A 23,142-nucleotide genomic window follows, 5' to 3' on the forward strand; every position below is an offset into this window, starting at 1 on the left:
AAAAGCAAGATGATGTGTGTCATCTGCATGGACGTATCTTGAGAAGAATCATTGGAAAAAATAAGGTGCTTTGAGTGTGTTCGTACAGCAAAGCACTATCAGTATCTTGATATTGCTTTATATCTATTTGTTTTGAATTTGTAAGGCAGGTGTCTGTCTTCCCTAGAAATAATCCTGTTGCAAACTCTTTTCCAGTGTAGTTTATTAAAAATCTGAACTATTAAATTTTAGGTATTTACTTTAAATGCATGTGTGTTTTTTCTTTAAAGGGGAGTTGTATAATGAGCTCAATGTGTCAGCATCCCCCATAGGAAATAAAAGTGAAGAGATTGTGTTGAGCCATCAAAAGAATAATTTAACAATCCCAGGGAAAATTGAATTTATTGTCTTGGTAGCTTTTAGCATGTATTATTAGGCTATTCACTTATTGTCGTTTTTCATTTGCTCCTATTGCTCTTTTATATGAATGTTGGGTGTATCATTAAAAAAGATGAGACTAGGGCTATGCTTTGCATTTGTATAGCGTCTTTCACTTGACAGTCTTCAAGTTCCAAGCATTAATGGATGAGGTGGAAAAGTTATTTCAGATTTACAAAGGAGAGATTCAACCTAAATTCAAACAGTCTCTAGCGAATCAGAGAGCAGAGTACTTGTCTCCTGATGCTTTGCTGTATTCTTTAAAAACAAAATCACTCAAATAATTTCCTGTTACAATTGGAGGTCTTGGAAAAGTCTGCATTAAGAAATGGGAGGAAATGTTTTAAGACTTTATTGGACAGGAAAGATGACAGCAGCATCCAGTATTGTCTGCAGCTCAAGCAAGTGGAAAGGAACATCCTTCTTGTTAATAGGTCAAGGAACTGTGTGTTTGTGGTGAGCATGGTCAGACTGGGAAGCAGAGAAATGGATTGGAGCAAGGAGCAAGCGGTACAAGAAATGGAGGTATAAACTGAAACATGCACACGTGAAATAATACGAGAGAGGAAATGTGATTGAGAAAATGAGAATTATGGAAAGACTGTGAATGAACAAACTGATGAACAGGGAAATGAAGGTGAAATGCTTATATATTACACTTGAATTCAATATGCACATTAACTTGTGTCCAAATTAAACGGGAAGGCTCATGTTTTATTCATTGCTGTGGTGTAACTGTGGGGTATCTATTAGCTGGTTGGAGTTGCACTGTTTAGAAAAGCACATTTTGAATGAAGAGAGGTTACAGCAGGGGAGGAGCAACGCAGAACCTTAGAGTAAACTGGAGAACCTTTTAGATTCATCTGTAAATTACATGGTGTCTTACATAGTTCAAAAACAAAGCAAAGGAAAAGAGAATTGTGGAAGGAAGAAAGAAAGTTTCTTCTGCAGCCTTCCAGTGGTTTAACTTTCACATTTCCACATGGTGTTTTTTTTGTGCAAATAGAAGCTAAAAGTGTGTCCTTCTGTTGTGGAAGGACCATTGGTAACAGAGTCTGCTTCTTTGTCCAGTACCTCTACATAGTATTAGACAAGTCTAGTTTAAATAACTACCCAAATTCATGAGTGGACCTAGATCTTTGGATTTATAATGACCTTTGTATGTTGTCTTTCTCTGTTTGAGGAGTTAAACTGTGCATGTTACCATTTGGGAGGTCAGGGGGCCACTAGAAAGGAAACTTTCTCATGTGTGCAGGTGTATAGATTTAAACTAGGATGCAGCTTAAACTAGGATGGAGCAGAATCGTTTCAGTAGTGGTTGGGTAGAGCGCTTTTGAGTTGATGATAATATACTTTTTATGTATATAAAATAAAGTACAAATAACATGTATATCTGAGCTGTGATATTACTGAAGTATATTACTATTGAGTTCTCCCAGTGTGTTAGTTTTGGATGTTGAATGGTAATTGCAGTGAGTGACAATGCTGAATGAATTTAAATGGTAGACAGCTTGAATGGAACTTCATGGATTACTTTTGCTCTGTTTGGATAGATGTTATTTTCTCACTGAAGATCAGTTGTGACTGTTGGACTTTGCTCTACATAATAAAACTTGATACAATATGTAGGGATTTACTGATAAATCAGTTAATTCCATTAATTAATATCTGCTGATCGAAAACTAGAATCCCAATTCTGCAACGCGTGAGATTCTGCAGTGTGTTTGTATAAACACTTGTGGAACATCTGCAGATGTGAAGGTCTGCTCACTCAGATTTCCTGCAAGACCTCCACACATGCTTTGCTGAAGGATTTCAGATGTTTTAATTAGTTTTTCCTTTATTTATTGTTACTGTGTTGTCTCCATCTTGCAATGTTCACTGTGCAAGTTCAGGGGGTTACTCCTGTTGTGGTATTGGGTCCTATTTTGGTAAATGAAATGATGCATATTAGGTTGAGCTTCAAAAGTTCTAGCTGAAGTGAATCTCCCAAATCTTTGTGTACTTAAAGCCACATATTTCAGGTCTCCTTTTTCCCCTCTTTCTTCTTGTTTGATAGACTGAGGAAAAGGAGAAAGTGACTCTAGTGAAGCACAGCATATAGGAATGCACAATGTAAGCACTTAGATTTGGAGAGAAAAATGTTTTCCTCTGTTCTTTGCTGTGATGGTTTGAGGTGTTCACTTGTGACTGTAATAAACAAATTTGTTTATTTAGGAAAAAAAAACCACCTTTTTTTTTTCCTTTCTGATGGCCTGTTTATTATAGCGAGTTTGCACTATCACAAAGTTGCTATTTTAGGAATGCGATATCTCCTTTTTTTTTTCCTGTTCAATTGAAAGATGATCAGTGTCATTTCTCTCTTCCTTCCCCCTTCATCCTCCTTAAAACAAAACAAAACCTTCAGTCCTTAAACAGAAGTGTCTTTGTTTTTACATTTGTTTTAAGAAATTGCTTAAATCCTTTGGGAAAAGCTTTCCTCTCACAGGAAGAGGGGGAAAAAAAAAAAAACAACCCTCTCCTAAAGCCAAAAAAAGCAAGCCTGCTACCAGTCATCACAATGTTTTGCTATCTGAATAGTAGCAGACTGTATAAAAGAAGCAATTTCTCATTTTAATGAATGAAAAGTGCAATTGCAGAAATGCACACAAATAGACATATGGTTTTCACTTGGCAAATGTAAAATTAGTAGCATTCAGGGCAAAAATTTGCTACATACCTTTCTGGGCACTTCTTTGGACTGTCACTGTTGGGAGTGGAATTTTAAATGGGATGTTTCAAAGCTTTGAGAGATGAGAAAATCAACTGCTTTCTGCTGACCTTTCTGTTTGGTTGTTTTTTTGACGTTGTTTTTGTTTGTTTTGGTTTGTTTTTTTGAAACCATTTATTTCTAAAAATCTCTTGGTTCTGTATCTTTGGGCTGTTCCGATACTGTGGCTCCGGTTGTGAAGCCAGCATCCAGCTGGTACATTAGGCAGATGTGTGAATTACCCTCTCTTGATCTAGAAACCTGGCAACTGGCAGCAAACATTAATTAAATGAGAGAATGAACCATAAAGACCAAGAACTATGTGAAATACCTCCGTGCTAATTTGTCTGTATGGGCTTTATCCAGAAAATATACTAAAGAACAGGAGTGTTGATGAGCTAGAACAAGATTATTGCAGCAGACTTTCTCCCAAATGTAATAAAAATGCAAAATCGAGTCAGTGGCCTACTATTCTCAATCAGCTGTATTATGTGGGCTGGAGGGGTCAAGGATGAAGGAAATGTTTCCAAGTAAATGCTGAATGTGAATGAAAAAGTAAGGAGACCTCCCTTAACGCTGGGAGGTAAGGGCTTATTTTTTGTAGAGTAGGAAATCGGATACTGGACTAAAACAGTCGTATAGGACTGCCCTAGAGGACATCTTTGTAAGCATTACATGGAGAATTTGGAGTGTGGTGGCCCCCCTGGGATCCAGTGGCACCTTATGTAACATCTCGCATCTCAGGCAGCTCTTGGACTTTGCTTGACATTCTCTGTTCATGCCCTGTGTTGCCACTGTCCCTCTTCTGTCCCCAAAAGCTCATGCTACGTGAACGTTTACAGCACATGCTGGGCTTCCATGTGTCTGCAGCCCGTGCAATTGCTGTAACTTTGCTACTGTGCAGCTGTGTCCTCAGTACTGTCTTGTCCGTAGCATGATGGTGAACCCGCATGTTGCTTCCCGGACTTATTTTTGTGCCCTAACCTTGGAAGGTACACCTGCTTGTCCTTTCAGTGTCCGGGAGGGGAACTGTGCGCTCTGCGGTGCCTTCTGGAGTAGCGTCCTTGCCACTTATAAAGAGGCATGTGCAGAGATGATTGTATAGACGTTCACCTTATATTTGAAACGTTTAAGTGCTCTTCATGAAGACTAGACCAGAGAATTATAGGCTTTGGAGAGATAGAAACTGAATTAACTTGTGCTTTGCTGGCTAAGCAGCATTAATATTTTCATTACTCAGCCTAAAATGGAATAGGCAAAAGCTGTAGGAGAGGCCCTATCCCCCAGCTATGTTGAGTTTAATAAAAGATAGGATTTCTCCTTCTAAACTCTCATTATCCAACAACTGCTGTGAAGGTATCAAATGATGCTGCTTAGATTGTTGCAATCAACTAATTTGATTTCCATATTACTTCTGGATGACTGTTACTGAAAAGACTTTTTATAAGGAGCCCTGCCCCGATATGAAATCAGATCCTCACACTCTACCTCCTACGTACATTTTACTGCATCGTGTAGGCTGCGCTGCTCAGCCAGGCAGTAGAGAGTGATCTTTGCCTCCTGCCCTGCCCTGCCCTATCATTATGGTCAATACTAATCAAATTCTACTAATGACGGTAGGCTTGCTTTACTGCCAAATAGCAGGATATTATTATATATTTTGGTCAGAGGAGATCAATGGAGCTGTGGAGTGGAAGAGCTGCCCACCCTGCAGACCCATGCTCGCTCTCCCAGTACCCTTCGTTCCCCTTTTGCTGCAGGGCCAAAATGTTTTCCTTGAAAACACTGTTTCTTGTAAATGTCGAAGCTGAGGTGGGGCCAGGTGGAGACAGGAGGGACCAAAACTGGTATCAGAAAAATCCTGGTAGTATTTGCGCCTAATAATTGTGCTGTGGCTTAGGAATGGACATGGTTAGTGTTGCATTGCTGTAGGCCGGTGGCATGTCACCCATTGCTGCAGTTTAAGTGTGAAGGAAGGAATTGTAGTGCGAGTTGAACAGCAAGGTGAGGCAGGTTGTATGATGGCAGTTGTGATACGGATGCTGTCTAATGCAAAGTTGGCTGCTGTGAGGTTCCAGTCTTTCTGCTGCATCTTTCCCATGCATAGAACTTCCACTAATTTCAAGTTGAATTTCTAATGAGAAACAAAACCTGTTCCTTAATCAGTGTGATTTGCTTTTATGGAATACTTCATTCAACTTAGTGCAAATTGTGAAAGCTATCTAATATTTGAAAATGAGGTCAGCTGTCTCGGTGTTGAACCAGACTGAAGAGTGCTAGCAATCTTGTGAAGTATAATTTAGTACCATAATATACTGAACTGAAAGAAGTAATAATATAGTTCTGCACTTAGTTGTTTTTACATTACAGTTTTGGAGTTGCAACAGTGGATTTTCCATAGTTTCGTTAATATCTTTGTTGACTTATTAGGCAATATATAGAATACCGACCTTTTAAAATCCACTTTAAGTGTTATTCTAATAACTGATGTGTTGGAGTGAAGAAATATCCTCCTGCTCTTCTATAGAGCAGTTGCATGGATACAACTTTTTTTTTTTCTTTATTTGAAGCTGTTTTGCACGCAGAATTATGCAGATCTTCATAGGCTGGGATTTTTCTAAAGTTAATGTCAGAACTTACTTTTTCATACTTGCAAAGATCGTGGTCTCTGACAATGAGATATACCTCACTTAAGCTCTGTTTATCTTGTACATCAAGTCAAACAACTCTTATATCCATGATCAACTAGCTCATTGGCATAACAATTAATAGAAGTATAAATGAGAATGTAAGCAACTATGTTCACCACCCTGCAAAATTCACTGTCACCTCTAGTGAGTGTCCTCCAAGAATAAGGAAGAGGCGTGAGTTGGTAAGGCCATGGAGGAGGGGGTTACGGTGCTAGAGTATGGCTGGGTTAGCTCTGGCTGCTGGGCTTTGCACCTCTGAAGGCCCTGAGAACGAAGGGAGTGTGCCGTTGGGTTGCTGTCCAGCGTCTCCTTCTTTTCTTTTTTTTTAATATTATCATTTCTTTGATCACAGCTTCACAGCCTTTGGCAGCTTGAAGTGTAGGAAAACTTCTTTCCCCTGCTGAGAAATTACAGAATGTACCTGCTTAATTGTTCTTGATTACATGATGTGTTGGGTTTTTTTTAACCAATTCTTTTCTGACTTGGGAAGAAAAGGAATATGTTCTATGTAGAAACCTGTGTGCAGCTTTTTCAAATCACTTAAAAGTGTGTTTCAAAACTGATCTGAATTATCTTTAATTGTATAGCCGGTCTTCAGCCCGAATATGTATGAAATATACAGTGATGTAAAATGAAGATGTCTGATTTATTGTGTTGTTGGCTCGTAAAATACAACTGACTAGTCACAAGGGAAAATCTTAGGGAAAAGATTCAAATGAAGTACTGCTTCACTTTCTCAGTTATTACTTCTGTCTTAAATTTTTTTTTCAGTTAGAATTTTTTTTCCTTCTAACAATCTCTAGGACATGTATTTAAACTAACCATTAATGCTTCATTTTTGATGTCTGTAGTACTTTTACCTTTATGCTAATGTATGTAGATGTACAGGTCAGGACTTGACCTAGATAATAAAAGTGCCTTAATTCACTCTTGTGTACATTCCAGGGTGTGAGTATTTAAATAAAAAGAGGAAAAGAAGATGAGCTGGTGCCTGGTGCTGTAGTTGTAGCTGGAGAATGATGCTTGTGAAGGGAGTGCAATTGTCAAAATAGCTGCCATCTGATGCAGTTTTTTTCTAACCCTGCTGTAAAAGCAGCTCATAGAGACACATCTGCAGCGAGGCAGAGGCTGAGTGCCTGCTCGGGGCAGAGTCTTTCTGCAGTCCTCTGTTCAGTCTTGATGGCAACACACGTGTGTTTGATGTGTCCTTGCAGCAGGGTGCACCTTGTGGCCGCACTCCCCGATGCTCTTGAGAAGAGGCAGCCTCTGGACAGCACTGTGGCTCCCTGTGGTGCTGTGGGTCTGGGTTTCCTGCAGGAGCCCGTGGTACATGGCCTGGTCTGCTGTTCCTCTGGGATCAGGGCATGGCTGGCCTCTGGGTTGGATCATAGGGTCTACCTAGCCATCCCTTCTGGATCCTTTGGTGTCCCCTACTTCTAGTTCTGTGAGGGATGCTCAACGGGAGAGCCATAGCTGACTTCAAGGGATGATGTGCTAGGAGCTCGATCATGCAGAGCACTCAGAGGTCACAGCGAAGGTTTTGCATCATAGATAGAGAGGAAGTAGCAATCCCTTGAAGTAAAATACCAGGAGAATACAAGAAACAGCATTTCCAGGAACATGCACGTGCATGAGGCAGGGAAAAGGAGTTGATGGAGGAGCTCTGGTTTATGACTTGCACCACTGGCCGTGGGACCTGCAGCATTCCTCAACGCTCAAGAAACATTATGTGGATGTCTCCAGGTAATCTTGAGTTATCTTGCAGACAAATCCTCCATGTCCCTTGGTGTTTTTGCCGTAACAAAATGGTGTCCACATGTGTATGTGCACGAATAATATTCTTTGTTTAAAAGTCCCAAATGTTTCTGTAGGGACCTGATATAATTTTCTAGATGAGCTTTCCCTTTCTGCAGCTGGTTTGGACCAAATCTGGGGAAACAGTTACAGTACATGGTCTGCATCCAAAGGAGAAGTGTTGCTCCTCTGAGGACCATTAGCTACAATAGGAACGTAGTCCTTAGTTGTGGAGCTGGACTCAAACTGATCACCTGCCTCGGGTCTTGAAGACGTTGGCCATGATCCCTGAGCCTACAGTGTTGCTTCCTGATGGCCTCTGAAGGGCACTGAACAGACCTGTAGCAAGGCAGCCGGTGGTGGGCACGTGGTGAAATGCGTTCCCCAGGCCCTGCTCTCAGGTCTATCTTCTAAAATGCCTCAAATGCTTTTAATTTTCACTTAATGACTGTACTCTGACTTTCTTTGTCTGGAAGTAGTTACTTCTACAAGAAGTTCTTTCTGGTGGTATAAGATAACTTGGCAACATCTATGAGAAAACAGTTATATGGGGAAGAGGTTATTTTGAGATTTTTGTCTTATCTGGAGAACTACCAAAAGCTGGGAAGTGCAAAATATGTGTGTTTTTTTTTTTTCCCCTGAAATTTCACACCGGTTTTCAAAATAAATTCTTCTGCCTTTAAGTGTGTGAGTCCTTGCTTAAAAGTAGTGATTCCCAAATGTTTGTATTTGAGCCAAGAAAAAAATCTTTTTTTATGAAATCTCTTCAGAGCCTGTCTTTGAGAAAGAAAGAATTTAGTCTTCTTTTAGAGACTTTATTCTCTTTATAGAATGTAATGAATTTGCTTTTCAAAGGAAAAGCTGAGGATTGCAATGAAGATGCTCTGTTGCATTTTTGGCTCGATTTTGTGCAGGATAAAGCTGTTTAGCGTTTAGTATGGTAAACTGTTTAAAAAGGATAAGCTATATAATTACTATGAACTTTTAAATAACCGTAAGTATTAGTACCTGGTTGTCAGTAACAGCACACTGTAATGCTGTTCGAGAGTTAGCAGATAAAAAATAACTATCTGAGCCTTTTCTCTTACTAAGCTGAAAATCAAAGATGTGGCTTTATAAGTAGGAAAATGATTGCAGGTGTAGTCAGATAATTTAAAGACTTTTTCTGCTTTTCTTTTTGTTTCCCCCATTTGCATATCTTAATTATGTAAAAGTGTTCAGTTTGGAAGCTGAAGTGCTACTTTATTTCTCCAAGTACCTTTTAGTATCAGCGCAGTGAGTGCCAGTTTTCAGGAGCGTGTTAACTTGCCTGTTACAGCTTCTTCATAGCTCAAATATGGCAGCTGATGTCTGACTGCTTTAAAATAATAATGAACACCATAAAATTCTTTATATGCCTAGTAATGTGATCCTGTAGCTTTGTTTCAAGAAAACAAGTGTGCGTATGGAAATGAGTAAGTTCTCCCTTGCTCTGTGATATCTGCTGGTGGACTGCAGCTGACTCTTCAGGCAAGAAAAATACCTGATGGTAAAATATGAAGGGGTATTAAACCAGTCCTGATGGCAATCAGCTTGTCATGTATACTTGAGAGTGAAGGGTCAGGAAAAAGCCTGCAAACGTTTCTGCTTCCCAGTGTTAAATCACTTTATTGTCAGTGTTGGCTACAAGTAGGGCAGGAGTTGAACCCAGTTTATGAATAAATCTCGTCATATTAAATTCTGCTCCACTGTAAGAGAAGCAGCACCAAATCTAAGCAAAATCTCTCTTGCTGCTTTGGCATTTTAAACTTTTATGACAAAATGGCTTAGGACTGAAAGCAGTAGTTTCAGTCTCAGTGGAAAATGGAGACTTCTCAAAGCTGCTGCACTGGAAACTATATCGTTCTCTGTGGTTCTCCTTTTTTTATTGTGGTCTACATCAAGCCTGTAATCACAGGATTTAGAAACCTCTCCCCATGCACTTTTTGATAGTGGACCAATCTTTCCATGAAACAAAATGAATCCATGGACTTCTCAATGTCTGATGTTCTTTTAGCTCCCAGGTGCACCAGAAGAGCTCCCAGTTCTTCTGGAATTGCAGAAGACAGCAGGAATTGCAGAGGTCCTGAGCCCAGCTGAAGTTTCCTACTGCAGTACCTTACGTGACTTCATTTCACGTTGGCGTATAAAAATATCAGAAAAGATTGTGTGAGGCAAAAGGAGACGGTATTTAAAGATGAATCTTGCTCTTTTGCTCGTCATTTTGCAGCACCAGATAAATGATGCTGTCTTTTAAGATTATTTCATTGTTAGGGGAATTCCATTGTGTTTGAAGGATTCTTCCTCCCCTCCTCAGTTTGTGAAGACCTTTGTCAAGTGCTTAAACTTCATCAGTTAATCCAGAAATTTGCAAAAAGGTAATGCAAAGTTCACAAAGTAGTGGTGTGGTATGACTGTGGCAATTTGAATTGTTTAGTATGTTTGCAACAAGAGGGTTTTTTTTTCTGTTTTCTTAAGCTGTTTTTTCATTGTCAAGTTCATCTGAAGAATGGTGGGTTGGAGCCCCTCTCCTGTGAAAACAGGCTGAGAGTGTTGGGGTTGTTCAGCCTGGAGAAGGCTCGGAGGAGATCTTACAGCAGCCTTCCAGTACTCAAAGGGGTCCTACAAGAAAGCTGGAGAGGGACTTCTTACAAGGGCATGTAGTGATAGGACAAGGGGCAATGGCTTTAAACTAAAAGAGGGGAGATTTAAATTAGAGAGAAGGAATAAATTCTTCACTGTGAGGGTGGTGAGGCACTGGAACAGGTTGCTCAGAGAAGTTGTGGATGCCCCATCCCTGGAAGTGTTCAAGGCCAGGTTGGATGAGGCTTTGAGCAACGTGATCTAGTAGTGGCAGTTGTCCCTGCCCATGGCAGGGGGCTTGGAACTAGATGATCTTTAAGGTCTCTTCCAGCCTAAACTGTTCTATGATTCTGTGAGTGTACGTGTGTTGCATCCAGATGTCATTCTGGTAAAATCACTGACAAGCTGATGTGTGTGGCTATTGTTTGTTTTTAAGGAAGGCAGATACTCCACTTCTGAAGCCAAAAAACTTTTCTTAGACAAAGCTTGCTCTTTTTGTAAGTATTTGAAATCCTGCCTGTGTGTTGCAGGTGCATGCCCAGACCACATGCTGCCTGCTGACCTCTGTGGACAGAAGGATTAGAATAGAGTTTCAGCCCTAATCCTGGGTTTCCTGTGCAGCTTCACTTTGCAGCCTTATCCCTGTTTAGTTGCTTGTGTGTTAAAGAACGTGTTTTTATTTATACTTGCTCTCAAGAAAAAAAAAAAAGGCACTAACAATGGTATTTTTGTTTTTATTGTATTGATGCACTATGTTAAGATTTATGCCTTTTTTTTTTTCCCTAAACTCTTCACAGGGTAGTAATTGGCCATGTGCTATGCAATTTATTGCAGTAAAAGGAATTGGTTATCTGTTAATTAAAACTAAATGGTATCAATTTTAGATTTAGGTTATTTCAAAGTATCTAAATTAATTATGATCTGAAGGCTTTTTTTTTTCAGTGAATACCTTAGTCTGCTTTTTGTTATTTTTTAACTCTACAGTAAATACATATGATTTCATATGTACAGAATGATATCCTATAATAAACCCCACAGTTTTTTGTCCTCCTCAGGGCTTGAACTGACCTTCAGAATTTTGTGAAATGTGAAAAATCATTTGATCATTTTTAGTAGTCTTGCTTTTTGTACTTTGTGATCCCTGCAGTTTTAAATACGGTTGTGCACAAATTAAACTGCATCTAAAATCAATATTGGCCATGACGAAACCATGCAACTGAATTTGTTCACTAGTATGTTAATTGACCAAGAAGCTAGTAAAAGGCTGTTTTGTGTGTTTATCCTCCATTTTTTTATTTTGTATTTAGGGAGCTATTTAAATGATCTGTCATCATTAATTAAAACAGTATCTAGCATACAAGCTGGTTTAAGCAATAGGAAAATTAGTTTATTGGTGTTTTAAGACTTAAAGGAAACATTTTTGATTTGTGTAGTAATGGCAAATGATGGCTTTTTGCTTAAAGAAAAAAATACTAGAGGCATATATTTGTGGTATGTTAATTTTTTTTGCCAGGTTTTCATGTCTTGATTTCCATTTCTTTACCAGTCTATTGAAAGCCTGGGCTTGGTGCCCTGGTGAGACCTCTGAGGTGTGGAACTCTAGAAATCTGAAGTCAAAACTTCAGAGGTGACATGGAGATGCAGTTAATTTAGGTTTGTAATAGCACCCACTGTAGTGGATGCTACAAAAATATAAATCCATAGTAAGACATACATGAAAATGCATGGAGATGAGGTTAGTTACAGGGCTGCTTGGCAAATTTCAGATGTTGGCAATTTCACTGATGTGTTTCTGTAAAATGATTGCCAGCATTCCCTTATTCTCATGAATCAAAAAGATGCTTAAATGAAGGCTAGGACTGTTTGGAGGTACTGCTAATCAGCTCTTGTATCCCACACTGAGGGAGCTGAGAGCTGCCCTCCTGTGTGGGGGGGAAGGGAGGGAAAGGAATTCTTCCATCTCTAAGCCATCTATTTGTAATCTACTGTTACTGTTGAGAGACCTAAAAATATGCTGGATTCTCTTTCAAAAAGAAGATTGAATATTTTTTACTGTAGGAACAGTGGTTTAGGTAGTTCAGGCAAGAAAATAGCTGTTGTATGAAAATGCCTACATTAAGAATAGTCTTCCATTGGCATGCCTTTGAGACAAATTAATTTGATTTCCATACAATTGAGTGCTGTTTTTTTCGATTCTCATAGAAGCTCAGCAATAAGCCTTGAGCAGAGAATAAATTCTTCATCCTGTGTGATTTGTGTGTGTTTGTCTTTTAAATCTGTTTAACAAAGTAGTGCAACAAATTTGGGATTAGCAGCATGCTAGTTAGCTTTGCTGAAGGAGGCTGGGACAGAAAAATGGGGAAATTCACTTTTTTTTTGTTTTAGGTATGATTAGCTGGCACAAAGATTAGCTGTATTATGCATTTCTTTTTAAACAGTTCCTGACCTCACGGGTGCAAGAAAGTGGTGATCCAGCTGTAGCAGTATAAACTTGGCAAAGAAAATAAGCACGAGTTTTGTACGGATTTGTATATTTGCTGTAAAATATTCTCAGCTCATGGGCTTTCCTTTTACCTCTCACAAATTTAAAAATAATGTTGATTTAGTGCCAAGTGTTGTTACACATGCCTGTTTGTATTGTAGTGCTTTTTACTACTTTTAGTGCCTTTATTTTTCCTCTGGATCCACTCTGATATTTATGATATGGAGAGTTGTTAATACTCGCTTAAATCAGGTATGGCTCACAAAAGTTTCTGATACATTATGAAATACGAGTTTCAAATTTCAGTAACATAAAGTCTGGACTGTAAAATCCTACTTTTAATCTAGGCTTATTTGGTTAGGCTGTTTTAAATCCATTCCTAAAAATACTCAAGCTTTTTTTTAATTATTTTTATTTGGGATCAAATCTCTTTGAACTGTGTAGACACGCACCTGTGCTCATTTTAATCCCTCTGTAGTTTTCATCAATTATCACAGCAGGCAAGAAGAAAATCAAATTGTAAAATGCTTTTGAAAAGTAAATACATTCAAGCTGGGGTTCAGGTTTCTGTTTTAATCAAACATCATCTGTATTCATGTTCTTACACAAAGCTGGATAAGGGAGGGGCAAGAAATGCCTTTTTTTTGTTTTCATTGTGAAATACCTGTTTTGAAGTGCTCTGGTGTACGACGAGTATAATATGTTAGTGTTTGTAGAGGAAGGCTGCGGGGGGTGTGTGTGTGTGTATACGGATTTTTTTTTTTTGGTAAGCTAGGAGAAAATGTAGGTCAAGAGATTTCATTCTTATTAATAACTTAAGGCTTTATTCAACTAAAATTATCCTCTGTGGATACAAATCGTGTTCTACCCAGAACGGGTCTCGCGGTGTTGTGAAAACAAACTCTGGCAGCAGGACCAAGTTATTTTTTTTTCTTTTGTGAAAACGTCCATGTCAGGAAAATCAATAAATTTGAAAGCTTGCCGATTCCTGTTTTAATTCATTAGAAGATACTAAACCATGAAATCTCTCCCCTGGCCTTGTCTGGCTCTCCTGTTCCTCTTCCTTGGCAGTTGCTGCCCTGTGTGTTTAGCTCCACAGTGCCAGCACCTAGGCCCTGGAAAAATTGGGAAGAGTGCTGTTAAATATGTAAGCTGGAAGAATAGGGAAATTCTTGACTCTTTCAGCTACAGTAATCTACTGTATTAGGAGTTTAAACAAACTCAGGGAAAACAGTTGTTGTGAAGCCTTTAATTTTCCCTTAAGCTTCTGTGTCACCTTAGAACTGAAAGCAAAGGTAGTTAAATTAGGATAATTAATCTTGGAACAACTTACACAGGGGATGTAATGAATTTTCCATCAATTTGCAAGTTCTGTAAATCAAGATAAGAGGCATCTCTAAAATATGGTGTTTATAAGCTATGGCTGTTGTAGTTGATAAAAGAATTAGGTTAAGTAAGTTAGATGCCATCTGTGTTGGCATCTTGAAGTTGTTTTTGGAGTAGTTGCTTCAAACTCAAAGGTTTAGAGAATTAGTCTGTATTTCCATGTCTGACACTGAATTGGTGAGTGCAAACTTGAGGGAGGAAGGGTCATTTTAAGTTTAAAAAGTTTGTGTTTGGGACTCTTGCATTGATACTCTCCTTTTGTCCTGTACTTGCCCAAGATCTTGTGGATGTGGGAGGAGGGCAGAAAGCCTGCCCATCTTCTGCTGCAGGACCTGCCAGTGATAGGTATCTGCACTTGAAAATTTGATTTTGTGCCAGCAAAAGACAAGATTTTCAGGGGAGGTCTTTGAATGTGTGGATCTGCAGGTCCTGACTTCCCAAGCAAAAGACAAAAAACCTTAGACATCGTAGTCAGCCCGTGTGACTAATATAATTGCATCTTCTTCTTGAATAACTACTGTAGATGTGAAGCAGACTTTGAAGCAAGTCATTTGACACCCACACAGGACTAAATTATAACATTCTGAATAAATTGCTATGCAGCGTAAGTGCTAAAGTAGTGTCAACACAAAGAAAGCTTATTCCCAACAATTCTTTGTATGTTGAAAATCACTTGAAATTTGCTAGATTAAGAAGTTAACTTGCATAGTTAGGTTATTTGCATGTAAAATGAGCAAAGATTATCAAGATCATTAAAAACTTGAAACACAGGAGAGAAAAATGTCAAATGCATTTTAAGTATACCTATCAAATTCTGTTCACGTCCCACATATTTTATTGTAACTTTTATAGTTAGTGACCAAATGGTGACTTTTGGTATACTACTTCTTCTTTACAGTTTAATAAAATAATCATTCCCTATTTTGTGGCAAGCAAATTGAAACATATTCTGCTTGAATTGCATCATAGGAAACCCTTCAGCAGGGTCTGAGGTGGCATGCCTCTGAAAATGTATCCCCTTTTTTATTAACACACAAACATAATAACCAGAAACTTAAATGCATTGTTTGTACAGTATGAAAATGTAGCAGTAGAAATAATATCACTGCAATAAAGATCAAGGTAGAAATCTCTTTAGATGTTGGACAATTTTAAAGGTTGTTCCTTTTGTCTTTAGTGCTTTTGATACTTAATTTTGTATGTTACACAAACACTTTCTTAGGTGCTTCATATATTTGAGCTTACAACTTGGAATGTTCACATTCAGTGTTTGGGGTTTAATACTTGTTTGGGTGCCTGTCTTTGCAGATAACTTACACAGAATTTTCTGCAGGAACATGATCATATCTAATATAGCAAACGTTACCAGCTTTTACAAGGGAGAAGGCTGTATTGACGCCTTATTAGTCTGGTGGAAACATCAAGTTACGCATCACTAGGGATATGTGAGTGCTTCCAGTGAAAAATATATATTTTGATACAAAAAATTGTTTCATGTATTTTTGGAGATTTTTTTGTAACCCAAATGACCAGCATTATCTTCTTAGCCGTGGGATCATTTGACATTCCAAAGATTACAAGAAAGCTGGAGAGGGAGTTTGTACGAGGGCATGTAGTGATAGGACAAGTGATACTGATAGTTTTAAACTGAAAGAGGGTGGATTTCGATTAGATCTAAGGGAGAAACTCTTAACTGTGAGGGTGGTGAGGCACTGGAACAGGTTGCCCAGAGAAGCTGTGGATGCCCCATCCCTGGAAGTGATGAAGGCCGGGTTGGATGAGGCTTTGAGCGATGTGATCTAGTGGAAAGGGTCCCTGCCCATGGCAGGGCGGTTGGGTGATTCTGTGATTTAGCAGTGCAAGTTTTAGTGGTCCATCTCTATTATTTAAAACGGAATTGCTAGGTAGTTGCCAAATGAGTGGCAAGGTAGGATGAGCTCTCAATTGCCCTTTGACTTCAGGGTAGAAAAGAGACCTTGCTTTATGGACTGATGTGCAACTAGCAAGTTTCAAACTCCCAGGTGTCCTTTCTCTTCCTTTCTGACTGCTGCTGTGAAATAACTATCTACTTCATGAACTCTGTTCCTATTTTGAAAGCTTTTCTAAGAATATTGTACACTCTTTCCTTTTTCCCTGACCTTAGTGCTGTTAAATGAGCGTAAGAGTTACCAAAGGAAGCCTATGCATGTGGCAACCTATGGAAAAACCTATCAGCCGTCTGTGGCTTTTTGTCTTACATCTAGTGATATCACGCGACTGCATGATGTCTTGCTTGATATTTTATTTGTAAGTTATAAGAAAAGTGTCAAAGTTTATATTGAGAATATATGTTATGTGTGAGAATATAGTCTGTTGAGCTTCACTTTTGCTTTGACATTTGACAAAAAAAACGGCCGAAATCAAGGTCAAAGTGATGGAGGTATTCTGCAACTGTTGCCACTTTGATGCCTTACATAGCAACCTGATAGAAGGTTGATAAATGTTTATAAAAGAAGCAGTAAGTGGCTAAGTACTCAGAAAGGTAGTGTAAAACCTTCTGACTCCAGCTGTTGATTTATACTGCTCTTAGCGTTAGTAGTTGGTTTGGCTCCTTGCCCCTTGCCTGTGTTTGCCAGCTTCCTGCTACTTGGAGCAGAGCAGTGGCCTGGATCCGCTTCCTCTGGGGTATGGAAATGCTGTAGCACTATGCTGAAATTCTCAGTAGTAATAATTTGTATTTTCATTAAAATCTTTTAACCAATAACCAGGTTGTGATAACTAGCTTTAAACAAAGAAAAGTAAACAACCATGGGATCTTATGTGTTTTTTACTTCTGTAAAAAAACCCCTTTTACTTACTGTACAGAATCACCTCAAATGGCCTGTTTTAAGCTAGAGTTGCATCCGTATACGAAGCTGTTTTCTTCTCTGCTCCTCAAAATTGTAGTGTGCAGCACAAGAACGTTATTATTAAATACCTCAGATGAAGGTAGGCTTTGCAGAGCTGTCATGTTGTGCTAATTTCCTGCTTTTGTAAACATTTGCTGGTTTGTCCTAAGCGCTGAGCCCATGGCCTAGAGGTGGGCTCAACTTCCTGTGGTCCAGGGAGAAAGCCTTTTGGTCACCATGCGTCGCTGAGTGTGGTGCAAGGACTCCTTCTGCAGCCTCATTAAAGTTGGATTACTGATATCCTATACCCCTGCAAGCGTGTTGCAGTCTTACTCTTCCTGTCAATGATGATCGTGAAGTATTGAAACAGGTCACAAAGGGAGGCATTAAACTGTTTGTAGTTTTTGTAGTCTAGTATTAGGTATATTTAATGAACAGCAGTCATGTTTTAATGTAATTTCTAGGAAAAGTTTGTAGTGTGTGTGCTCAGAGGTGTGTTGACCTGAACTGATCTGAGTCCCCAGCTTGGTTAGTAGTGCAGGGTACCGGTGTACTCCTCAGTTGCCTACTGCCCTGGGGAGCTCCTCTGCCATAGTTCTGATGCAGATGAAACCCGGGTGTGAGAGCCAAAAGAGTTGAGCTGGGTCTCTAAGCTTGACTGGTAGCACGGAGTAGGACTGACTGCTGCAGCAGGCAGCACATCTGTGCCTGGCTGGGGTCTGTACACTATGATATATTGCCCTTGTACCTTTTTTTTTTTTTAGGTGTTTTTTTTTTGGTGTTTTTTTTTTTTTTTTTCCCCAGTGTTGATATGTTTTATAAATAATTTGGTGCTCACTCTCTCCTGTTTGGCACATAAGTTTTGGAAATAATTTCTGATTTATGTCCTCTTTGTATGTTTGATTCTGTGGCCTGACCTCAAGTCAAAGCTTTGCATATCTTCCTCTTCCTAGCAAAGCTGACTGTGGGGGTTTTTTTGATGCCCAACTGTAGAATTAGTATTTTCTATCGTAGGCCACGTATGTTTCATGTCTTTTATTGCTAATATTTCATCTGTTGACTGATTTAAAGTCTAAACTGAGTTCAGCTGTCTGTATCCTTTTCTCTTCCAGCTGTAAAACGTCCAAAGAGAAACAATTACAGTTGAATAACTAGGAATCAAGTTAGTCTTCCTGGTTATACTGAGTTGTGAAGAGAGAATTGCACAGTCTGAGTGTGATGCAGAGTAAGCGAGTGGCTGTCCTCAAGTGAATGTAGATTAAACTAAGTTCTTGCTACTTTGGGGTTTTAATAACTCGCTGATGAAAGTTCTTTACCTGGAAACTTGCATGTAGAAGTGTGGGCTGGAGAGTCTTTCAGGCTGGAGGAAAATGTTCGTTTACAAGCTGTAATGTCCATCTGTATTTCAGTCGTGCCTAATGAAACAATAAATCGATGACTGTTTCCCTCAGCTGATTCCTCCTGCCAGTTGTTTCTTGTTTCTTCTGAAATGCATAACTGGGCTCTTTTTTTGCTTTTGTTTTATTTGTCCTCTCTGTCTGCAAATGTCTCATTATTAATAATTTGTACTTTTTCTAGTTCTCAAGCTTACATTGTAAATTCAGTTCTTGTTGCGTTGACTAGTAAGCAAATGAAGGCGACCTGAAACTCCTCCAAAACGTGTGCGTGGCTCGGTATTCAGTAACCACCTGGCACTTTCATACTTCCCGATCTTCCCCTAGGTCTGATGAAAGTGCTATACTGCCTCTAGTCATTCAGGTGCTTTGGAGAACCACTCCTGCAGCTCCTTGGCATCATTACCTGGCAAAATTGCATGGGCAAGTTTTACCTCACCATCTAACCATGTCCTGAAAACCCGAGAGCTGTCTTGATCTGATTGTTTAATGGGATTTGGTGTCACTTTTATTGTTTTGAGCATGGGTCATTGTCCCTTGGTCATACCCAAGGGAGAACTAACATATCTCATATGGTGATTCATTACCAGGATAGAAAGCTCAGGACTCCCATATCTCTTGCACAGCTTGTCTTATGCAGATATGGCAAGATGAGGGGAAGATTAGAGGCTACAGCAAATTTGTTTTAGGATTTGCATTAAAATCCTACTTCTCCAACTGTGGCTGGATTTGCAACAAAAACAATCATGAGTCCAAGTCTGTTGAAGGCATGAAGTAATAAGATATGTCTGACTTTGATGTTGCAAGGACTTCTGAAAGTGTCTACGTGTTCCAGAATACTTTTCTTAAAATGATAATGGCGTCACTATTAAAAGCCAGAGAAAAGTGTCACTCCTCGTTAGGTAAAAAATCTGCCTCATGCATAGTTTATGCTTTTAGTTCCATGCTTTTCTTATGGTTAGTAGAGTTCCAGCTCTACCCATTAAATGCTGCTAATTTTTGGAAAGTTTGTTGTGAGAATGCAGACAGGGTAGTGTAACATACGTGATTCACTCTTCAGCTGCATATAATTACTGTCATGTATGTTTTCATTATTGTCTTGTCTTAAGACTTCTCTCAAATAGCAAGCAAAGATGGTGATAGCATATGGTTGCTTCTAATGTCTGTCCGAAAGTCAAACCAATTATTTAGCTTCCATTTCATGAACCACAAAGTGGTCATGTTTTTGTGGAGACTATGAAAAATGAATAAAGCTTAATTGCAAACTCAAAAAAAAAAAAAGGGCAGAATTTGGTTTACTTCAGGTGTTATAGTCAGGTTGTCATTCAGAAACATTTATATTTTGGACATAACTCTTTAAGATAGTGTATGTCGGCATGTTCCCTGGATCATCAATAAAGACTCAGAGTACACTGTTTTTTATAAATGGAAAGCTCCAGGGCTATGTCCAAGTCTTTAAACCATTTTCAAGACCTCCAAGTCATAAATCTCAGTGACATACATATATTGGCATCCCTGAACGAGTGATTCTTAATGGCTTTAATGATGCCCTGCTTAGGAGCTTAATTGACTTTTTTTAAACTGCTAGAAAAGTCACCAGAAACTCTTACAATGGGTCTCTTCTTTTGCCTTAATTTCAACTTTTGTTCCCTGTTTTATGATTCTCTGCAATGTTTATAATAATAAGGCAGCGTGGTGTTTTTCTGTTCCCTTTCACGGGGAAAACTTAAACTTGATTGTTCGATTAAATTTCCCAGTCATATGTACTTAAAATAAATCATGGTCCTAGACCCCTTCATAAGCTTATCATCTCTTGTCACTTGAATTATTATACTTGCTTTTCATCATACACCTTGTTTTCCTTACCGTTTCACAACCTTTCTTTCAACTCTTAGCTTGGCTGTCGTCACCGAACCCAGGAACGTTCGCAAGTATACAGGCTTTCTTCTTTCAAGTCCCTTGGCAACAGTTGTGTGCTCACAGGGACTGAAGGTGGCACGAGGTTGTACGTTAGCCTATAAACTCAGTTCATGAGTTCCCAGTTGCAGTTTTCAGTCGGTACCTCTTGAACTGAGCTTGTGCTTTCAGCTAGGGAGTACTTTCAATCATCTGCTGCTTTTCAGTGGAGTTTCTCGAAGGAATGGTTCCCCATGATAGATGTGCCTGTCCTCTTTGATAGCTACTGATCTTAGCTGTTTGTCTTACCAGACCTAAATCTGACTGCTTTTTCGTTGTCGTTAATTTGCTTGGCATCCAACTGTTCTTCAGGTGCACGAAGAGTGGCGGGATGGAAACGCATCAGGTCCATCCATACTGCTGCTTTGTTCAAGTACTGCAATTTCCCTGCCTTCCGTTGCCCTTCAAGACAACTTCTTCAAGAGACGTGCGATCTCTTTTTACTTGTCTTTGGAGTCCTGTTTTACTGGGCTGCCCAGATGATGCTTAAGAACCCTGATTGTTTCCATCATAATGTCTATACTTACTTTCATTCATTTTTTTTTTTTTAATTCTAGAAAAAGAAAACCCACCCTGCAGAACCAGGTAGCGCGCTGGCCAGAAAACGTGTTTTTCTGTGTTCCTTCCCGCCTCCCCTCATTATACTTTCATGACTGTGATTCATTCCAGGAAACTACTAGACTTCTATTAAAAAGTTCCTAGAATAAATGCATGTTTTATCATTTACCTTTATAAACTTATAAGAAGTCCAATGAAGAAGGCTGGAAGGAAAGAAGCTCTGATTTTATAAGTAATCATATGATTGCATTAAGAACTTGGTTTTATTTTCCTGATAAATGGTGCAACAGTGCAAGTGGATCAAAAAATGACAGCTTATCTGTATCTGAAGTGTGTATTTCCATGGACACAGAGTGCTTAATACATAAATGATACAAACCTTAAATGAAACCCTTGGTCTTGCAGACTAGAGAAGAGAGTATTTGAGCATGTGGGCAGAAAACCGATGAAGGTAAAACGAAACTCTGCTTTTTGCCTTTTCTCATAGATAAGTTTTTCAAACATGCATACATACAGACCAGTAAGCAAAAAAAATTAGTGTGCTAAACTTGGTAATCTGCTTCTAATTGAAGTTTTCTGTCAGTATAGTTAACGTTTAGGAGATTAATGTACCTTCTGTTTCTGTAAATGTGCTGTAACTTTCCCTGACAGTACCTAGTGGCTGGATAGCTGTGCTGATCCAGAGTCTTCTAGGGAGATTGTCGCAGCTGCAAGAATAGCGATAGTGAAACTGAGACTTTTAAAGATGTTGCTGCTTTCCAGTTGTCAGGTTGATGTAACTCTTGCTTGGGAAAATTAGCAGTTTTTTTAATCAAAGTTTGTGGTACGTAAGGTTCTTCTCAGTTTCTTGTAGATTCCTATCTTTGTGATGAAATGTATTATTTTTTTCTAAGTTGGGGTGAATTTTTTTAACACCTGTGTATAAAGTCAGAAAATGTGAAAGTTAAGGTTTTCAGATCAGAAGTAAAACCTCCAATATTGAAGATACTTATTGCATTTATTTGCCAGCAAAGATAATATAGAGTAATACTAACCGTAACACTGTGTGAAGTATGAGCATGTTAACATTAATTGTGGGAAGCCTGACTTATGATTTTTCTGGACTTTTAAAAATTGATTCCTTCATTTTTTCAGTGATCTAATGCTGATAACTGAGCAGATTACAACCTAGTTTTATTGTTGTTTTGAATGAAAACATGTCTCTCTACAGTAGTAGAAACTGGGAGAATTAGTGGATGTGGCCTCTTCCTAATCTAATTAATGTTTCTGAAAAGCGTGTTCTCTAAATTGACTATACTTTCCAATTTGTTTGATGTGGACTTTTAACCTGAAAGCTATAGAGATGTGAGAGTAGTGACTCGGCACTTCTTGCCTCTGAAAATTCAGGGTCTGTATTAAAACAGACTGAATTTTTTTGGTACAATACCATTGGTAAATATTTCCTTGTTTCTAGTTATATGTATGGCTAAGATCTCCTATACCTCACCTGCTTTGTTAAATAACTGTTCACTCTCAGGATCTGTGCTCTGTTTGACTGCAGAAAGCATTTGTATCTCTTTTGACACGAAAAGTATATCTTATTTATTTGAGTAGCTAGATTTTTCCAGCTGCCTAGTTTCAATTTCCTGACTTCTGTTTCTCCCCAGTGACAGTGATTAAGGTAACACCTTATCAAAGCATCAAGTTATCAAATGCTTAATCGTCTGTTGCTGAGTTTCCATATCAGCTTATTTTTTTTGTCAAGAAATTCTATGTTTTTAAAGACTTTAGTTTGGATTACAGGAACCTCAAGATAGACTTGAGTGAGGTTTGAAAGGTTTAAGTCAGTGCCTTTGGGATTGTTAGAATAAGAAGCTCATTCATTCATTCACAGATCCTTCCGAATTAGGTTTGGCTTCTCTTCCTTGAGATGTATATTTTCGTAAGTACTAAAACTTTGATTTCATACTTAGCAAAAGAATGAAAGACAGGAAGAACATAGCAAGTGAAGATGAAAACTCTTTTTAGAAAGAAAGCCCGAAGACTTGTTGACACTGGACAGCGAAACAGGAAACAACTTGTGTCATAAAAGGCTCCAGATTGTTGGATAAAGGCTGAAACTCAGGATGTAGTCTATAAATACAAAACAGTTTCATAAAAATATTTTTAAAGTGCAGTTCTGAGTGCCTTAGAGAAGCTGACTGATAACTGTGCAGCTACTTTAATATAGATATTTTTGTTTGTGCACATGCATACACTCATACCATAG

Source organism: Tauraco erythrolophus, chromosome 3, assembly GCF_009769465.1.
Source record: "Tauraco erythrolophus isolate bTauEry1 chromosome 3, bTauEry1.pri, whole genome shotgun sequence".
Classification (NCBI taxonomy): Eukaryota; Metazoa; Chordata; class Aves; order Musophagiformes; family Musophagidae; genus Tauraco; species Tauraco erythrolophus.